The 14,659-nt window shown below is 40.4% G+C and overlaps 1 protein-coding gene across 4 annotated transcripts in view; it reads right to left on the bottom strand.

The window, feature by feature from the left end:
• VPS13B (vacuolar protein sorting 13 homolog B) overlaps positions 1–14,659 on the bottom strand; it is a 1,155,013-nt gene that overhangs the window by 690,241 nt on the left and 450,113 nt on the right. The gene's annotated exons all lie outside the window — the stretch shown is intronic.

Raw genomic sequence — 14,659 nt, 5'->3', positions numbered from 1 at the left:
ACTTTCGATAGTGTATACAGGAGCTATGAGTTACTGGAGAGGGGTCACCTTCTCAGGCCCCTTAACTATTAACCAGCGTAAAAGAACAGTAAAAGTAAAGTAATTGAGTAGATTCTGCCAGCATCATGTACCGATTACAGCTGGTCACTGAGGGTCCCATCATTGGCCTACTGCCAAAAGTGGCATGCCATGGGGCCTCAATGGGGCCAGAGAGTTGGGAGGGGGTGCGCCCTCCCACCTGATGCCTCTTCAGGATGCAGATACAGCTGAATACAGTGGTTGAACAGGGAGCCGTCCTGCTCCACCATTCAGCCTGTGCGCAGCATGCACAATCCTATCACTAGATTGTGCCAGCTGAATGGAGCTTCCATCCCCGCACAGCACATCAGGGAAATGGGGTGAGGGGAGTCATTTTCTTCATTTTGTCAATCAGTACTTGTGTTAGAGAGCAATGTGTTGCCTCATAATGGCATCATATTCTGGATGGAGGTGGGTATGTACTGTGGGGCATCATATTTGGGGGGGTGTAATTGTAGGGGCATGGTAATGTGTGTGAGGGGTATGTACTGTGGTATACTGTGTGTGAGGGGCACTGAGAGGGCATTAGATTGTGTTGGGGCCACTGTGTGGCCAACATCTTGTGTGTGGGTGGCACTGTGGAGGTATCATACTGTCACTTTATGTGGAGGGGCACTGTGGAGGCATAATATTTTGCTGGGATCACTGAGGGGGCATCATCCTGTGCTTATGGGGAATACTGTTAGGGCAAATTATGTGGGAAAATTCACTGCAGGGGCATTAGATTGTGTTTGGGTCACTATGTGGGGAGGGGCACTGAGTAGGCATCATATTTTGGTGGAATCATCTACAGTGTGTATGGGAGTCACTGTCAGGGCAAACTGTGTTGGAGAATTCACTGTGGGGTATCATACAGTATGGAGCGGCATCATATAATAAGGTGGTCATGAAAGATCGCAGTGAGTGAAAACACGAAGGTAATTCAGTAGAGGCACTGGTTGGTGCGCACCAATAATACATATTCCTCTCCCTGTCTAAAAGGTGGAAAGATGCCCCCATTTGTGACTGCGCCTATCATGGGGCCCCATGATTTCTATGGATGACCCGGGGCCTAATCATGCATTTTCAACCAGTATTGTTTTCTTAAGCATTCAAGTTACTCAGCGGCTTGAAATAAAATCTATATTTGTTCCAATGATGTGCTCCACTCAGCTGCTATACTAACAAATGTGCATTTTAGAGCATTTGACATGGGAATGCATGCTAAAACCAGCTTTTGATTTTTCCCACGCAGATTTAATATTTGCAGAATATATCAAGGCTGTGTGTGAGTGAAATTTCCATACATGATGTTCAACAGGTGACCATATAAGCTCACGAGTGCCGCGCAAGGGCTCTACAGAAGAAGGTGGGAGATGCAAAGCTTCACCCTGACATTGCCAATGCAAATATTTTCATTCGACAAATCTTGATTAAATTCTGGACGCTGGCCGGCTTCGGCTTCCTACAAAATATTAATCTTTAGCAAACTCAAGCAAGCTGAGGGAATGCTCTGGGATATATTTTATAATGATTCCCATATTGTGCGCCTGACAACCTCTCTTCACAAGATCTCACAACATGCCAGATATAAAATGAACACAAACTGATTCATGTCTGTTCCCCACATAAGATATACAATACACATGTACATCATCATCCATACATTGCTATAAATTAGACATATGTTGTATAATAAATGTATCGCAAGCTCTATACCAGCTATCTACATCTAAGCCAATAAAGCAAACTACCGGCACTTTTACTCGGGCAGATGAGCTGCCCATAGGATGTCAAAGGGATGTCACTCGGTGCTTGTTTTACACTCAGTAATTGTTGTCAATGTGGAAACTGTGCAGAGACGAATGATGGTTGCAGTAAGCCTTGTCACCAAAGAGTCTGCATTACTGCACATCCCTGTTTACAAGAAGGGGTGTACTGTTGAAAATTGCTTTCTTGTATTCCCTTATAAAAGATTTACAATCAATGCTGAATTCCCTGCTACCGGATCGCTGGCAAATTTTACAAAGGAAATGATAGGGAACAGGTGCTCCATTTAAAGGGATTGACCATTACTTCTATATATGTTAAAAGCACTTTGGGAAAGTTTTTAAACTACCATACCTAGCTCTTTCTTCTAGCTTAGAAGGTATATTACCACTGCAGTTAATCAATGGCTGCTGCCAGAGGAGGAAGCCAAGAGACCAGTGGGGGACATTAGAAGCAATATGGAAGAGCGGTGGGAACCAGGAGTGTGAGTATGTGGATTTTTTTTCTTCCCATTTTAGCACTACAATAGGTTCATTTTTATACAAATTAAAATTGTGGACAACCCCTTTAACTTTACTATAGGCATATCTGGACAGATATTTTCCAATAGTCTAACCAGAGGCGTAATGGTGGATTTCGACATGTTGCGGGAGATGACTTATAAGATGAAGAGCTGAATAAGTAGTGGAGTTGGCAGAAGTAAGGTTAAACATGACACAAACTTTTAACATCTCTGCAAACAGTAACAGTGACATATGGTAAAGTTTCAATACTACAGGCTAGGACCATCCCGAATAGGGTCATCTTGACGCAGTGGGATGGTTATTACGTTTTTTTGATCAAAATAATGTCAACTAAGTACCCCATGTTAATTTCATGCACTATCGCTATTTATTTACTACAAGGTATTTGCTCACTTTGTTGTTATCTTAGGTTTTAACCATTTAGTGGCCAGCGTGAATATGCGCGTACACGTTGTATGTATACCAACTCAGTTTTTTGCACTCTGCGCAAATAAGGGTGAAGCCTCCCTTTCTTTGAGCTGGACATTACGTTTTATAGCTCCCCATCGATGGGTGTTCATTAGTCAGGGTCTCTGTCCTGCTCAGCCCTTATTCACATTTAAGTCAATTAACATATGGTAAGGTTTAAATACTACAGGTTAGGACCGACCCAAATAAGGTCACCATGACGTGGTGGGGTGGCTTTTATGTTTTATTTTTAACTAAATTAAGTTAACCAAGTACCCTATGTTATTTTCATGCACGATTGCTATTTATTTACTGCAAGGTATTTGCTCACTATGTTTTTATCTTAGGCATTAATCAGAATAGATGCTAACATCCATCAAAAAGACAAATCACTCACAAAACAAACAAAAAGACAAAATATTATATATTATAGTGAAAATATCTTCTAAATATCAATTATGTTTTATGTATTCTGGTAAGTCCCAGCATTAATGTGCCAAACAAAAAGATAGGAATCTTGCCAACTATGTCACTGACTCCATAGGTTGTTGGCTCTTTATTCCTTTCTTCCCCACTTGCCAAAACTGTCACAGACTGAAAAAGAAGTCCAATAGCCAAAATGATCAGCAATTCAGAAGAAGTCAAAGCAGAAATGTTTTAGATTAAGGATTCTATGAACGTTGACTGCAAATAAGCGTCCAAACTTTACGCTATTTGTGCTTTATACATTATGTGCTGTACAAAATGAGATATGCCACATTCCTGGCAACCCCAGCAAATACCTTTATTGTCTCAATTGTTGCTTGAATCACATCATACTTTAAGCCCTCGTACATATTAGACTAAAGTCTGTGAACCCACCAATATCGCTGAAATGGGCCAACAATCTAATGTTTATGGGGGCTTCCCATTTCTCCCCCGCAAAAGATAATGTTGAAGGAGAGAAGAATCCAGCTTCCAGAATTTCAGCAGACGATCATTTTGCTCTGCTTGGAGAAAATCCGCTGCCATAGGAGTCTGGTGGCGGCTCTCGCAGAAAACACAGAGGTGCTTAGCCAAGACTAGCGTTCCTGTGTATGGGGGAGTTGGGAGATTGTTTGGCCAACTGTTATCGAATGTGTATGGGCGTCCTTTCCACACAAGGTAATGTACCCACAAAGTATTTCAACTGGGCACCTCCCACAGCATAAATTGTGCAGATAAAAGTACTGTGGTTGTGAAATCCCCCACAATAGTCTCAGTATACATTGACAAGATTCCAAATCCACAGCACTTATTTATATTATACTTTTTCTATGATTGCTCAAGATTTTGGCTTACAAATAATGATGTAAAATACGGAGCGTGTGAACGTGGCCTAAAAATAAGCAATTTACTAAATTAGTTCCTTTATCTATTTGTCCTCGTCCTCCTTTTCAACATTTATAGCTCGTAAGAAAGTCAATGGTCACCACTGTTGTCTCGGAGTGGTGGCCGGACATGAGCTTTTTCCTACTGATGTTGGCACATTCTAGAGACAGCATTAACTGGGGTGCTGCAATGGGGTCATGCCAATTCTGTATGTCATAGTTGGTTGTCGCAATCATAGCACTTCCAATCCCGCATGATGCTGCCTTATGTAGCACCATTATCACATTAAGGCCAGTGACATGACATTGCTCTGGCCTGAACGGTCAGTCTAGAAAAAGCGCTCACCCACCCATGAATTAGGAGTTCAGCAAGCTAGCTAGCGGTGCCCTCCCCCAAACAAAGAAGATGGAAATAACCCTTTAATATTACCATATAGTGCATTAATAGGTAAAGCACGCTCTATACATATGGCAAAGATTTACAGGCGGTTTTCCATATCGGTTATGCCTTTATTGTAATGTTTTGGGGAAATTCAGGTAAAACTTGTTTTCTAAAAAATGGTCTGTGAAATGACAGGGTCTTGGCAAAGTTTTGCTGAGCAGTTTTTGCTCCCAGATAAATATGTTGTCTTTCCGCTGACAAGCTGTCAGTGTGCCAGAACTATTACTTCAACATGTGTGCATTTCAGTGCTTTATGTTGAGACAGATAACAAAAAAGAGAGGAGAAAGTCTATGCTGTGCAGAGGTGTAAATTCTACTGTACATATTCTATATAAGACTAGGGGTCCCATGTACATGGAACTAAACGATGATCGCTGAAATATTCATATAACTATGGAAGAATCCAAATACATTAGGAACTGCACAAAATGCTTCTCTGTAAATGTACAAACTAATCTTCTATCCTAACAATAGGCCTTCAATGCTTAAACGGTGTTTTCCCACGAACAAAAGTTGATTTTAATCCATAGATCTTGGAATAATAATAATTTCCACAATAGGATGTGTTTAAATAAAATGTTCCTGTGCTGAGATAATCTTATAAATGTGCCCCTGCTGTGTAATGCGTAATGGCTGTGACAGACCATGTACAGGAACATGTAAAGTAGCACTCTGCAATGCTATGTAAATATGAAGTATGAAATATAAATAACATTACTGCTGTAGAAAATTGAAATAAATGAGAAATCTTAGCACATAAATTGGCCAATTCGTGTGTACCTGGCAGCCGCGGTAAGGTGTTTCTCAATGCCAGGACCCTACCAATGTGAATACCTCTCTAAGGGACATCCGTCTGCTTATGTGTGGGAAAGTAAGTTCCTATTGCAATTAAAACCACCAGCAGCATAGAGGTGGAGTGCTCAGTCAAAGCTTAAACATAGACACAGAAAAAACTGTTGTCCCTTAGAGAGGCATTCACATTGGTAGTGTCCTGGCATTGAGAAACGCCTTACCGCGGCGGCCAGGTAAACATGAATTGGCCAAATTTATGTGCTAAGATTTCTCATTTATTTCTATTTTCTACAGCAGTAATGCTATTCATACTTCATATTTACATACTTAGCGTTGCAGAGTGCTACTTTATTTGTTAATTGTATATGGAGGTAGCTGCTCCTAGCAAGCACCTGTTCACACCTATTTCTTGTATTGGAAGTGTCGTCAGTTTTTTCTGTACAGGAACATGGTCTGATCATACCACATCTCCTGGGCAGGGATGGATGATGGTGTGAGTATACAGAGATTACAGTTGGGGCTTGCAAATTATTCTTTCTTTGAAGTAAAACATTGTCTAAAAACAGTAAGGGAAATGTTTTACCACAAAGGAAGAATCAGCTGAGATCCCATGCTGTAATGTCTGTAAACCCTTTTGCCTCCCCCCTATTGATTAAAATAAATTTTTTTTCTTGGGAAAACCCCTTTAAGTGATGGGTTCTCATCTCTGGGTCTCATGCCAAATAGAAAAGGGGCAGCAAAGCAAATGTCAGTGTTGTGTCCCCTTCATTACACAATCTCGTCTGCTCAGGCAGCCGTATTATTCCTGCACCTTCTTCTATTTACTTCAATGAAACTGAGCTGTAGGACCAGGCACAGCCATCCAGTTAAGACTCTTGCCTTACGTAAGGGGGGAAAAAAGGCCAAGACGCCTTCAGTGTGCTGGTTGACTGGTCTTGAAGACCAACACCATCTTAAGCACAAAAATTGATCCATCTATCCAGAATTTCGACGAGAATTTATAAACCAGAAAAATTGTTATGGGTAGTATGAAAGCGTAGAGAAATATTGTTCTTAAAAAAATGTTTTATGCAAATTGTGTGTCTTTGTTTTTCTTTTGCTGTTTCATATGTTTCAAAATTGCTTTAATAAAACCAAATCTAAAACTAAAAAGTGATTCATCGGAGAAAACTAAAATAATTCACTTAAAACATGGCTGCATCACATTGTCATCTCTAAGATACTTTAATAACAGTGACGGGTGCAATTTTGAAAACAACATTTTGATGTGCCACTTTAGAAGCTGGAAATGTTTTCTTCCATATGACCTTGTCTGAACTGTCTCAGCCATTTAGCTAACCATAGTAAGTCAATTTACAAAACCCAACAGCCCTAATTCCTTCCAAACACGAAGAGTCCTGTTTCCAAAAAATGAGAAGGTAGTAGCATAAATTTTCTAGCCATGTGATTATCTCCATAGTCTACAAATGCAAGAACCAGTGAAAACTGTAATAAAGAGGACCTTTCTCTCAATTTTTTTTTATTTAAACTGAATACATCCTCCAATTAGTGCCGCAACACTGATTCCAGAAGAGTTTTCCTTTTTCTTCTGTGACTTTCCATTCCGGAGTTATGCTTCAGTAAATGAGTATTAGTTGTACATGAAACAAAATTTTCTAAAAAAAAATTCCTTTTTGTTTTCAAAACTTCTGCCTGCTGTCATACAAAAGAAACCTTCAGTGGTTACCGCCAGTAGAAAAACAATTGTCCCAGGTCGTGTGACGGATACACAGGTGCACAGCTCTGATTTACAAGCTCAGGGGTGTAACTGTAATAGATGCAGGGGTTGCAATAGCACCCGGGGCCTTGGAGCTCAAAAGGTCACTTTGGTCAACTTAAAAAGTATTACTATTAAAGACCTGCGATTGTTGGGGGTCCTGTTGAAGATTTTTTATCGGGACCCACATGCTTCAGTGGCATGGACCACTGCACATGCTGGAATGAGTCCTACACCAGTTTGTAAGTCATATGACCAGGTCAAGTTTTTATTTATTGGAAGCAAACAATGAAGTATAATTTCAAAAGACAGCAAACAGATCTTAAAAAAAAATGAAGAAACTTGATTAGACAACTGAATGACTGTTCATTATGAAGTCAATTATTTTTATTTTCTAAAAATGTAATACCCCTTTAAGATTAATTTTTAAACTGGTATTCTCAAGTGGTCTCTTGAGCAGCTCATAGATTTACAGTCTATTTACAGTCTCCTTAATTCCTGGTTGTTTGGGGGAAGGGGTTCGCCTCCTTGAGTGACAGTTGTGGTGAGTAGTTTCATTCTATTACTAGACATGAACAGTCAGTGCTTGTTCTGACCCTTCATTGTTATCACTATATTCACATTTAGGGATAACAGGGACTTTAAACAGGCACATGGCTCAGGAAAGAGTGCTGTGATTAGAGGAACTGCTCTGGAAACTGTCGATGCTAGGGAGTGTGATTCTACAGGACTGAAAAAAGCTCAGACTGGAGTTGAGAGCGAGGAAGGGTGGTGAGCTGCTAACTGCCATATAGAAATCAATAGGCTGGAGAAGCTGACTTGGATGTTAGGAGTTAACTCCTTTCCTGGAATATTACTATTGTGCACACTGAGCCAGGCTTTAATGGCCGAGTGCCAAGGAAAAAACTGTACACTATGTAAGATAAAAGCTTTCAAAGCTGGAGAGTAACAGCAGACAGAAAAAAAACAAGTTAATTAAAAACCTTCTTATTTTCATGCTGACTAACTAAAGCAATTTAATAACATGAGATTACACGATTCAGGGTGATAGAGCCGAGCAATTACTGCCCAAGTTTTTGCTCATATCATAGCAAAAATTTGATTATTTTAGGTTATTAGAAGCAAAGAACTTCTATATACGTCCATGAAGCTCCTAAATGGTCTAATTCTTTGTAACCTCCCTGGAACACAGTGGGACTCAGTAACAGACACAGTGCAATGATAGATTTTCTTGGAGAACAAGTGTGCGTTCATGTCAGATTAGTGAAGACAGAATGTGCTAGCAACTCTTTGAAAAACAGAAAAGATCCAAGGCTATCTCACATTGCCATAAATCCTAGGCAGGAACAAGTTGACTCAAGGTTCTTGTTCCAACCATGAAACGTAAGAAATTGTCCTTCTATTTATCTATAGTACGGGGGATTAAAAAAAAAAAAATGTTTATACATTGCTATAAAAGATGGTCGGCAATGAAAAAGTGCATGCTTCCTGTTACACAGGACTCTGTTCATCCTTCGGGTATGTGGCAGGACAACCAGTAAGTGCCCTAACATTTATTTTGGACACATTACAGACAAGAATTTATAAAAAGATGCACTTCTTGCCGGTAGGAGTTACACATAAACACATCCATGAATAAATCCCTCCAACGCGGAAACACAAATGTTTGATTTTGACTTTTTCTGCAAAGTATTTTTTTTCATAGTTGGAGGCTGAAGCAAGTGCACAGGAGGAATGTTCTGGCAAAATAAATGCACAAATCTAGGAGATTTTTAGTCTACTTCCTAAATCCGTATTTGCTTTCCTGTTATATTAACGGTCAGGGACACTGATAAAAGAAACTATCATGCAGACTTGGATAAAGGCACGGATTAAGATTTGTATCTGTCTGTATGTATTACACAGCTAGATTGTTATCTCCAAACTGTCCCAGATTCAGCCAGAGACAGCCAAATTTCGGTAGCTGTCCTTCAAGTTTAGGGCTATGTCCCGACTTCAACTGAATCTGTGTCCTCAGAACATAGATAAGGTTAAATAGAAGATGATGTCGGCCATCAAACTGTGTAAGGGGAATTGTGGTGGTATCAGAGTGTAGGAGGGGAGATTGTGGTGGCATCATACTGTGTGATTGGGACAGGTGGGCATCATTCTGTGTGAGAGTGCTGTGAGGACCACTCTTTGGGCAGTATGCTGTGTGTGGTCAACTGTGGGGGCATTACACTGTGTGGAGGAATGTAGTGTTGGGGCATCATACTGTGTGGGGGAATGTAGTGTTGGGGCATCATACTGTGTGGAGGAATGTAGTGTTGGGGCATCATACTGTGTGGAGGAATGTAGTGTTGGGGCATCATACTGTGTGGGGGAATGTAGTGCTGGGGCATCATACTGTGTGGGGGAATGTAGTGTTGGGGCATCATACTGTGTGGAGGGATGTAGTGTTGGGGCATCACTCTGTGCGGGGGAATGTAGTGTTGGGGCATCATACTGTGTGGAGGAATGTAGTGTTGGGGCATCATACTGTGAGGAGGAATGTAGTGTTGGGGCATCATACTGTGAGGAGGAATGTAGTGTTGGGGCATCATACTGTGTGGGGGAATGTAGTGTTGGGGCATCATACTGTGTTAGGGGGGAAGTACTGTGCAGGCATTATACTGTGTGGGGGACATCATACTGTGTGGACATACTACTGTGTGTAGTGTGCTGTGTGGGAATTATACTGGGTGCAGGGGAATGTACTGCTGGGGAGCATTATACTGTGTGTGGTGGAATGTATTGTGGAGGACATCACACTGTGTGCATGTAGGAGGGGCTGAGGGGGCATCACACTACATGTAGGGGTCATGAAAGTGGCACCGTACTGTGTGGGAACACTAATTGGCTTGACTAGGAACAATATTTCTGTGTGGGTAAATATAAAGGACTGGTCAGGGATAAAGAGGTGGCTTAGTGTAAAATAAAAATTGCAGAAGCTTGCTGAGCACACCACTGTATCTGTCCCTCTTTCCTGTATTTTAAAATTGGGAGGTATGTAGATTCATGAGCTGCATATCAGAAGTGAGTGAGAATGTTATAGAGGCGATGTGCTCCGGACAAACCCTTTTTCAGTTTAGTTTAGTCCCTTGACGAAGCAAGTAAGTACTTCCAGCTGGCGGCCACCGCCACCGATAGCAGCTGATCGGCGGGGATGACGGGTGTTGGTTCCCGGCCAATCAGACATTGATGCCCTATCCCAAGTATAGGGCATCAACTTTTAAGTAGTGGACAAACTCTTTAAATAGATGTCTGACCAGATGACGCTAGTGTACTTACTTTGAAACATCCATATTAGAATGGCTCTATGATTCTGATATTAAAAGTGCACCAGCCTCATCTGGTCTAAGAGTAATATATGTTAATGTATGCAGTTTGTATTCTGAAATCTTGCGACTGATCGGCTTTAAAGTCATATCTCTGCTTCATCACTTAGCAGGCTCTACCTGAGGGCTACAAGATCCATTCCCAAAGAAATCTGTTAGTACAGGATAGGTAGACTTTTCTTATCCAGTGCTATTGTCTCCCCAGTGTAAATTATGCCATTCACCTACCCCCACTCATTAGAATTAACATGCACTTTCTGCATTTGCTATTTTAACCATTAGCATAAAAAAAAGGTTGGTTCCAGCTTAGGTCTAGGACTAGAATGATCAACTCATCTGAAAGCCAAACATTACAATAATACAGTACATTGTATGCAGATTACTAACATATGCATCAGTGACAAATGAGTCTAAATCAGAAAACTATTAACTACAAGCATCAATCACACGACTTTACCAGACGCAGCCAACAGTCAGGGTGAGAGCTTTATAAATGATTTTTCCAATCATTTTAGATTTATTAAGCACTAATCCAGTGCCCAGAATAACAATCAGTACACACAGAACACCGCTGTGCAGGACCTGAGGCATTGTTAGAGGAAAGAATCTGCAAGGGAACGAAATCTAAGTTTAGATTTCATCAGACTCATTAACTCCCCTTCTACTTTAATAAAATGGTGAGTCACTATGGGTGCAGTTATACTGGTTGACCGCAGCTGTTAAACAACCGCAGATTGACTATTTGGAAGTCAAAGAGCGGTTGTTTAGTAGCCGACCACCCTGCATTGCGCACAGAAGAACTTTTACCATGATCACTCTGAGCGCGTAGAATGTCACTGTCCTCGGCAGCACTTGTCCTGCTTACACAGGACGATGTGCTGCCGACTACAATGATTTTCAAGTGAGCTTACAATTCCTTTTCACCCAATTAATGAATGCTTTGCTCATTTGTTGGGTGATTGCCAGCCTGTTTATACTGGCCGATAATCAGGAAAAGAGCATTCCTCATAAACAGCCAGTTTAAGTGCAAAAACCATATCTTTAAAAAAAATGGTTTTATTTTTGGAGTTTACACCTAATAAAAACAATCACTGTTAAATAATGAATGAAGCAGTGACACTGCCCAACAAGTCACTTCATAGCTCTGTTCTCAAGATCAATAGGGGTCCCAGGTAAAAGAAGGACCCTCTGGCTATCTAAAGTGTAAGCAGAGGGGAAAGATTGGGTATTTGGAATTCATATGTCCAATTATTTTGTTCTCTCCTCTCCCCATGAAACACAGACGGCTGAGCCAAGCATTCATGTATAGTGGAGAATCAGAAAAAAAACACCATGGTCCTAATTCATTATTTGAGCTTTTAAAGTCACTTTCCATTTTTGTCTTATGGTATTAGTTGCTGTTTTGGACTCCAAATTTATCAAAATGGAGTACGTGATTCTTGAATTTTGTGCAAAGACGAAAATGGGCTATTTTCCGGTCTTGAATGGCTTTTGTGACTTTTGATGCCAAAAGTTGCAAAAAATTGCACGTACTTGAAAATACACTTTGGGGACTGGTGTGAAATTGCGCCAAATTTTGCAACTTTTTAAATGGTCGCAATTGATGAATTACTAAATTCAGATCACAAAGCAGGGGGGAAGAGAATATATAAAACTGATTTAAAAACAGGTGTAAATAGAAAAAATGAATTGGGTGAAAACAAAAAAGGCACAAAACTAAACAAAAAACACGAGCAAGAGCAAAGATGAAACAGGCCCATGTGACCATACCCAAACAACTCTTGAGGTGCATCTGGTTGAAATAATAAAAATCTAAATTTGACATTGGTATCAAATGAAGCAGAAAAAAATACCCCATACATGAAAAACCACATAAAACACTATACAAAAAAAACACACGCTGAAAAATAAATGTTTTTTGAACTTTTTTTTTTCCCATCCATTTTTCAGCCAGAAAGCCTAAAGTTTAACTGTACAAATGATAAAAGTGAGCGGAACCTGCAAATATCAACAGGAGCCGCCTACGATCTCAAATGTTGAGGGAAAGGGATTGGACCCATGGGATTTCAACATGCACAATCACTTTGTTTTCATGGGAGATTACGAACTGCAAATGGTATCTGGGAGAGGCTTATTTTCCTCCCTCCACTGAAATAAGCATATATACTCAGTCAAGTGTGAATGTTTATGGTGACATTGTGAGAATTGTAACCAATAACTAATGGAGGTGAATAGCCCAACTAAAAGAATGATTTCTTTCCCTCCCCCCAAGTCCTAACTACTAATGGCTGCATAGTCACACAGAAGACGCGCTCTCATTGTATGTAGCCCAATTAGGATGTCAAGTCATGTAAGACCCATCATAAAACTCATGCCTATGACTACTTTAGCAGGAGGCGAACATGGTAGTTTTTCAGTGTGAAATCCCTGAGAAAAATGGATGTTTAAGTGGAAGCAGCTTTTTCTTCTGTATGAAGCATCCCAGGAAAAAGAAAATCTAAAAGACTAACAGAAATCACTTTAACCTTAGCTGCTTTCTGGCGAATCTATCAGTGTTTGTTCTTCACAACATTACTGTATAAACTCTCAGCGAAGAGCTAATAGCAGCCGAATGGTCTCTGCTGAGCGCCAAGCACAGAGTCTGCGGAATCAAGGAAAGAGGGAGTTCTATCAAGATTGGGGTTAGACACATGTCAGTGTTCACACTCACTCCATCTTCCCATAGCTAAAGGGAATCCGACGTTAGACCCCTCTAATGAAGTGCATCATGTTAATGTGCACTTGCACCTATTGACCAGATTTTTGCGCTCCTGTTCAGTTCTCCATTAAAAGTGTGCATTATGTGCTAATTATGGGATTGACAGCGAGGCATCACGTGCTTGTGTCTGCAAATCCTTTTGGCACACAAGTGCCTTGTGAACTGTACATCATCCTCTTGGCCAACCATAACTAGCAAATGGTACACATTATGAATAAATATTAAGGGCAATTATATATATGTATATACTTATATATAGTCAATTGACACTGGTTTATGGGAAGAAATTAGAGGATCTAAGTGATTTTCTTGTACAAGAAAATCAGTCTGAGTTTCCTTAGTGTTTTTTTTCTATCAGGGTTTCATTAGAGTTTGGTCAGTGTGACAGTTTTAACCATCAGAGTTTGGTCCGAGTTTCATCAGTTTTTCTCGGATGAGAAACAAACAAGAAAAAGAAAGTTTCTGTATATATTTTCCTATGGCATCCGAATGCAATTTGATTTTTTTTCACGGACCCATAGATTTGCATTGATGAATTCGATCAGACACTCGGATGAAAATCAGACATGTCTCTGCAATTTTGTGCGGAATGTTCATTGCGTAAAAAATCATGCACATGTCAACTGCCACATTCACTATTAGGGAGGGTGAAGATGAGCGTATTTTTGGTCCGTGGACAATTAAACAAAACATCAGACCAATGTTGTTATGCTATGGGGCCGTGCACAGGTCCGATTTTTTTCCTCAGATAGACGCAGTCACTGATATTCAGATCGCACTAGGCCATGCAAGTCAATGAGTCCGTTGAAACCACTGGACTGCGGTCATTGGAGTGTGGTCCGATTTCCACTGACTGACAGAATGGAGAAGGTGGAGACAATTTTTCTCCATCTTCTCCTCATCCGAGAGAATCAGATCGAACTATGCTCACTCTCCGATCAGAGTCTGATCACAGTTTCATTTGCATAATCGACCAGATTCTCTCCGATGAGAGAATCTACAGTCATCTGCACCTGCCCTTATACGTATGAGTGCTATCTGTGAAAAAGACAGAAAGCTCACATATGCAAAAAAATAGACGTCTGAAAGTGCCCTAATCCTAACTCACATTCAGGAAACTCCAAAGAAACAGTTGTTCCCAAAAATGAATTATGCAATTAGAAAAATCAATCTGGTATATCAAAAAAGGGCCGTTTTAGTTACAAACTGCCATTGCCAAATGTAGAAAAATAGACAGATATTACCAGCTTTTTGTCATATTCAGGCTTGATGTGTTTTTACGAGTGGAAAAAGCAGCATTTTACAGTAACAGGACACCCATTTGAGATTTCTAACATCTCATTCACATGATGCGTTTTTTTTTCTTTGCCTTTCTTTTGGCCTGTGGTGTGCTTAGAAAATGCAGCAG

Source organism: Phyllobates terribilis, unplaced genomic scaffold (assembly GCF_046119375.1).
Source record: "Phyllobates terribilis strain yellow unplaced genomic scaffold, ASM4611937v1 Scaffold_4__5_contigs__length_816908805, whole genome shotgun sequence".
Taxonomy (NCBI): domain Eukaryota; kingdom Metazoa; phylum Chordata; class Amphibia; order Anura; family Dendrobatidae; genus Phyllobates; species Phyllobates terribilis.
The sequence above is the reverse complement of the archived record's forward strand: the minus strand, read 5'-3'. Positions and strand labels throughout refer to the sequence as shown.